Source organism: Onychomys torridus, chromosome 1 (assembly GCF_903995425.1).
Source record: "Onychomys torridus chromosome 1, mOncTor1.1, whole genome shotgun sequence".
Taxonomy (NCBI): Eukaryota; Metazoa; Chordata; class Mammalia; order Rodentia; family Cricetidae; genus Onychomys; species Onychomys torridus.
Window position 1 is genome coordinate 102,330,196 of NC_050443.1, and position 6,381 is coordinate 102,336,576.

General features: G+C 40.8%; 1 non-coding gene across 1 annotated transcript; it reads left to right on the plus strand.

Moving 5' to 3' along the window:
* Nucleotides 1-3,608: 3,608 nt before the first annotated feature.
* On the plus strand, nucleotides 3,609-3,715 carry LOC118576819. Its single transcript, XR_004944028.1, has one exon. It is a non-coding gene; the product is annotated as a U6 spliceosomal RNA (small nuclear RNA).
* Nucleotides 3,716-6,381: the final 2,666 nt, after the last annotated feature.

A 6,381-nucleotide genomic window follows, 5' to 3' on the forward strand; every position in this document is an offset into this window, starting at 1 on the left:
TTGAGTAGTTGGTTTTCAGCTCCAGGACATTATCTGATGTAGACCTGTGCAGGTCCTGTGCATACTGCCTCAGTCTCTATGAGTTCATATTTATGCTGAGCCTGCTAACTCAGATGACTTTGTTTCCTTAGTGTTCTCCATCTTCTCTAGCTCTTACACTCTTTTCTCCCTTTCTGTAAGGTTCACATCCCACTTAGTGCTGAGTGTTCCAAGATCTCTACTCTCTGCAAAATGTCTGTCTGTGGGTCTCTGCATTTGCTCCCATCTGCTGCAGGAGGAAGCTTCTCTGATGATGGCTGAGCAAGACACTGATCTAGGAGTACAGCAGCATGTCATTAGGAGTCATTTTATTGCGTTGTTCTTTTAGTAGAAGAGTTGAACTTGGTTTTACACTAGACCCCTGGACTATCTAGTTTCAGGTTCTTGGTCACCCAAGCAGTGCCAGGTATTGGATCCATCTTGTGGAATGAGTCTTAAGTCATTTTTATTTGGTCTGGTAGATTGGGCATCAAAAATTGTCTACCATACTGAGCAATGTCTACCATCCTCTCAGCAATTCCAGTCTTCCCTCCAATTCCTTCTAGTCCTTGAAATTCATAGAGACCTCAGCTGGTAATGGCCAATGTCTAATGGTTCATATGAGCTAGTACATCAGGAACTGTTTTTTCTTGAATTGTTTCAGGTTCTATGGCTTCGGTCTCAAGGAGTGACAAGTAGTTATATTACTCAGTTCGTCTCAGATACACAGACTGATCCCATCCACCCTCATTTTTTCTATAGTCTCAGAAGCCAGGCTGAGAGAGAGGTTCTTCCATTTCTCATTTAAAAATCCTTTCCAGTTCAAAGAGTTCAGAAGCAGAAGACTTCGTGGTTTCTTGCATTGAGGCATAAGCACCCTGAATCCTAGACTTTATCTTCTACTGGGTTAAAGGTTGGAACGGAGGCATTTTTCTATCATTTCTGTTTCATTCTCTTCCTCCTCACCATTGTGGCTCTTCTCATACGTTTCAAGTGTTCATATAATGGGAGGGGCTCTTTAGCAGAGGTAGAATTAGAGCTTCTTCTTCCTGCCCCCAAGTTATAAGAAATTACAAGCCAGCTCCTGCATCTCGCCCTCTCTTATCGGAAGATAACATGGATGATGCTACCTGAATGTCATTTTCCCATTGTAAAGCTTTATTTCCACTTTATACAAGCAAGTTCCATCTGTACAGTGGACTTGACTTTAGTTTCATATCTTATAACCATTGCAATGGCTTGCCAAAAATGTAATTCCATATATACCAATCTCAGGAATTACAATGTATTCTGTAGTTCTTCAACCATTCTCAGCGTGTTCTCATACTCAGACAGAAGATATTGTTCATGGGGAGAAATGGCACTCTCTACCACATGGAATAAAAGGTCACCCTGGGCTACATTCCCTCAAGAACACCTCACCTTCAGATGGCTCAACCCACAGAAAATATGCTCTGGTCAGGATTTCCACCCTCAATACCCCTCCCTCAGTAATCCAGCCTTAGCTGTTTATCTTACAACTCATGGCAGGGTTCACTCAATGCTTCTTGTAAACTGATCTTTGCTTCTGTTTATTTTTTTGCTTGTTCTACATTTATGTTGCTTCTCCTGGGGAGACATTAACAGACATCTATTCATTCCACAAAAAGTACCAGTGACTGACCACAGAAACCATTCTATTCAATACCAATTTGATGAATCAATGACTTCGGTTTTTCTAGATTACTTACAAGACTGTGGATGACCCATAAACCAGTGTATCACCAGGAAGTCCTACTCCATTGCAGATGATGACTTATAGAAGCTACTGTATGGAGCCCTCTTCTCCTGCCTTCTGTAAACCTATTTCCCATTTGCCCTAGCGCCTCCAAAGATCATGTGTGGTGGTCAGAATCTCAGGAGAAGCTCATGTGCCTTGCCCCTTCTACTAAAGAGTGTTAATAGCACCACTTCTGTCCACATAGCCCTAGCTATTGCTGTATTACTTTGCTTTTTCCATTGCCATAGCTACAGGGGCAAGGTTATCTCTTCTTCATGATAGTGATGGGATACAGTCATTCAGGCCCCTGCCCGGAGGAGACAGTTTCACTGCATCAGCTATCATATCATATCTATGGTATGTTTTATAGTGGTGTCTGTTCTAGAACCACAGCAAGATTATGGGCATCTCTGTGCTTCTATAAATCTACTGATTGCTTTCAAAGAATCCCTGAAGAAGGAGGCTACCGTGCATATGCAGCTCTCCTCTGTCTTCGCCCGGAGTTCCTCTGGCCTTTCTATTATGATAATAACTACTACTTTGCTCATATTACTTTTGTATCAGCTCTCATGGGCCTGCACAGCTCAGCTTTCTTGCATTAATTCTTTCATTGCTGTGACCAAATACCTACCAAGAACCAACTTAAGGGAGATTATTATTTTAACTAATCATCAGGGTATGGCATCCATCAAGGTGGGGAAGCATGACATCAGGAAAGGTTCATTGTGGCCATGGGAATGTGCTCACATGTCAGTGAATTGGGAAGGAGAGAAAAGGGTGTGTCTTCCCTCCTCAGTTAATACTCTCTAAAACTCCCAGGTGATTCTGGGAGTCAAATTGACAATGAAGATTAAGCATCCAAATCTCCATAACAGAATGAGCAAATCCTTTTTATAAAGGAATCTTTGTGTCCTTGCACATTTAAGTGAGGTGAGAAAGAGGTCAAGGACATGAAGCTGAACAGTCAGAAGCATGGTGCAATCTCTGGGGGTTTGAGAGTCCTGGGAGTTTAGATTTGGGTTGGAAGGCCAGGAGTTGGATGGATCAGGTAAGTTTTCAATATCAGATGACCTCTGAATGGAAGGGCTGAGTTGAGTTAGCATTATACATCTCCTTGGTTCTGTATTGCTGAAGAACTATGAAGAATACAACTCTGGCTACTTCTGCTCTGGGAATTAGGCTCATCTAAGCATGTTTTGCTATCACATAGTCAGATGTTTGGGCATAAAAGGAAGTCAGGATTGATTTGTCGGAAGATTCTAAAAGGTTCTGTATGTCTTTGACTTTGGGCAATATTGACTTTTTCGGAGTGGCTAACACAGTAATGGGGCTGTAGATGTTTTCCTCATAGAGGAGGCCCAGAGGCTTCTGCTTGATACAAACCAGAAATGGTAAAGTCATGAGGAAATCAAATGAATTCGAGAGTTAGATGAATGATTTTCAATGAGGCTCCATGTGGACTAAACGGGTACACTGCACAGTCATATTAGGGTCTTCATTTTACATTTTTATAATACTTAAATCCCTGGTTCTTAGATTATGATTACCCCATTCTCCATCTAAAACAAACCCCACAATAATTCCCTGGGAATGTCTTTCTTTTAGCCATGAAACAATAATGTAGGAAAATTAACTGGATTAGACAAAAGTAAGGAGGCTTGATTGTCAAGTGAGCCCTAGCTTTGACTTACTACTGCAAGATCTGAGATTCTTCTACAAAAAATGATGTGGCTTAGTTTAGCTATTGAGGTTCCTTCAAAGTTTCATTCATTATTTCATTGATCCACTCACTCATCTATTCTACAAATGTGTGTTGAAAGTATGCAATATTGTGCTCACTTTGGCAGCACATATACAAAAATTGAAATGACACAGAGAAGATTAACATGGACCCTGTTCAAGGATAACATGCAGATTTGTGAAGGTTTCCATATTTTTTTCTATTTCAATAAAAAAGAAAAAACTCATAAAATAAAAACTGAAAATATGGAATTAGACATAACAAGTTAACATATTAATGCTAGATACATAGTGAGAGTGGGGATGTACATACATGTACATATTTATACATATATAATACACACACATATATATGTGGTGGTATTGTGTTCCCCAAAATATTGTGCACCCTAATAAACTTATCTGGGGTCAGAGAACAGAAAAGCCACAATATTAAGCATAGAGGTTAGGCGGTGGCACTCATACCTTTAATCCTAGCATTCCAGAGACAGAAATCCCTCTGGATCTCTGTGTGTTTAAGGCCACATTGGAAACAGCCAGGCATGGTGACACACGCCTTTAATCCCAAGAAGTGAGTCTTTAATCCCAGGGAGTGATGTCAGACAGTAGAAAGATACATAAGGTGTGAAGACCAGAAACTAGAAGATTTGGCTGGTTAAGGATTTAGGTTTTGGAGCAGCAGTTCATCTGAGACTCATTTGGATGAGGACACAGAGGCTTCCAGTCTGAGGAAATAGGATCAGCTGAGAAGTTGGCCAAGTGATGTAGCTGTGGCCTGTTCTGTCTCTCTGATCTTCCAACATTCACCCCAATAACTGGCCTTGGGTTTGTTATTATTAATAAGACCTGTTAAGATTCCTGGTATATATATGATCTTTATGAAATTCATAGTCAATCAGGAGTGATGGACAGTTTGTTTTTAGTCCTAGAAAATAATCTAGGGCTTTAGCTGTGCTAGGCAAGTGCTCTATCATTGAGCTACACCACCAGCCTTAAATGGACAATTTAAGCAAGTGTGCTACTTTATAATAAAGACTTCCAGAAGTACCATGGATAATCATGCAAAATATGAGTTTTTAGGAGATAAGTTGAGCCAAAGAGCCCACTTGCATACAGTACACTTGGCCTGCTAAAGCCTTAGAGGAACATTCCAACATTCCCTGAATAGGTATGGAAAAAAGAGACAATATGGTGGATTGGCAAAGTGCCTCAACCCGTTAGTAACCAGGCCTGAGACTGAGTTTGGAGACCCTTGGACTCACATGGGGGAAGGAGGGAACCAATTCCTGCAAGTTGTTCTCTGACTTCTGCATGTACATCGTAGCATTTTTGCACATTTCTGCACACATAGGCACAAACCGTACGTATCATAAAAAATTTTAAAGGAAACAATATGGTGAATTGAAAGGAAACGATATTGTCTGCATAGCTGGGGATGAGAACACTGACAGAATCGAGATTGAAGAAGAAAAGAAGAGCTGGCTGTAACTGTCTGGTATGATGGCTTATTGTGTAATATGCAGGCCCCTGTTTCAGTTAGCCTAACCTTCTTCCTAGCCATCTGCATTATTTTTGTACTGAAGATACCGGAAATGTGAGCTCATCCATTTCCAGAACCCAGTGTCTTTCACACTTTCAGTCACCTCCCAAATGTCTCTGGCAATTGTGGTGTCTAGGCTTGGCCCAGCTCTCCTGGCCAAAGACAGAAACACACATCTTTCAGACTGGGCTCTGAACATGTCTTCTTGCCTTCTGGGAGAATTGCTGCTTGAGACATCTAATTTTACAGATCATGGTTTTGGAGAAAGAAAAGTCACCCCAGAAGTGAGTAAGAAATTATTCACTTTTGGAGAGATAGAAATGTCAAGTCAGATTGGTCAGCCCCCAAGCTACATTCCCAGACAGTTCTATGAGAGAGCCAGGAACACTTACACCCTCTGCTCCTATCCAATCCCAGGATGTACTGACATAGGAGCTGGAAGATTCTTGTCACTGGGCTCTAGCTCACTTTGGAGCAACTTCTCATGCTGCTGCTTGTCCTTCGTGCCCCTAGAGAACTATTACACATCTTCTATCTTAAGTATGGCTTCCAAGGACACCTTCATTGAACCCACAGGAGACTCAAAAGACCATAGGTATCCTGTTCTCCCAGTGCATATTTTAACACAATGTCATCAAAATATCAATACTGCCATTTTGTGATTATGGTATATGTTTAGTTTTATGCCCACTTTAATATCTGTAAAAATATTCAATGATTAGTAATTCATTTTTCTTAGATGAACAGATTGATGATAATATTAGTGGATGGATTCTTGGGCTTGAAGACCCTTCTTAGACCATTGGCCACAATTCATTCTAGCCTTTAAGGAACTAGTATCTAGAATAATCAGATGTCAGGTCTAGAAGAAACTTAGGCTATCGATAACTCATAATACCACAGACTGGATACCAGCGACACTTCTTTTTGGATATGTAAGGGTGGAAGCAGGAGAGTATGCAACTCAAATATGTACAGGGGATGCTTTGTTGTTGGAGAGACATGGAAAAATTTCAGAGCCTTCTAGAGGAATTATGTATAACCTGGAACCTGCAGAATTCTTACAGCTTATATACTTCCAAAGAGGAGCTGAGAGATGGGAAGATCTAAGGTGATCTGTCCTCTCATTGGAAGGTTTTTTTTTTTTTTTTAATATATGTGTTTGCTGTGTTGTGTGTATATAGTCTGTGAATTTGCTAGTGTAGCTGTGTGCACATATACATGTAAATATATGGGGTGTGTGTGTGTGTGTGTGTGTGTGTGTGTGTGTGTGTGTGTGAAGGTCAGAAGTAGATGCTGGGTATCTTTTCATGGCTTGCTCTCC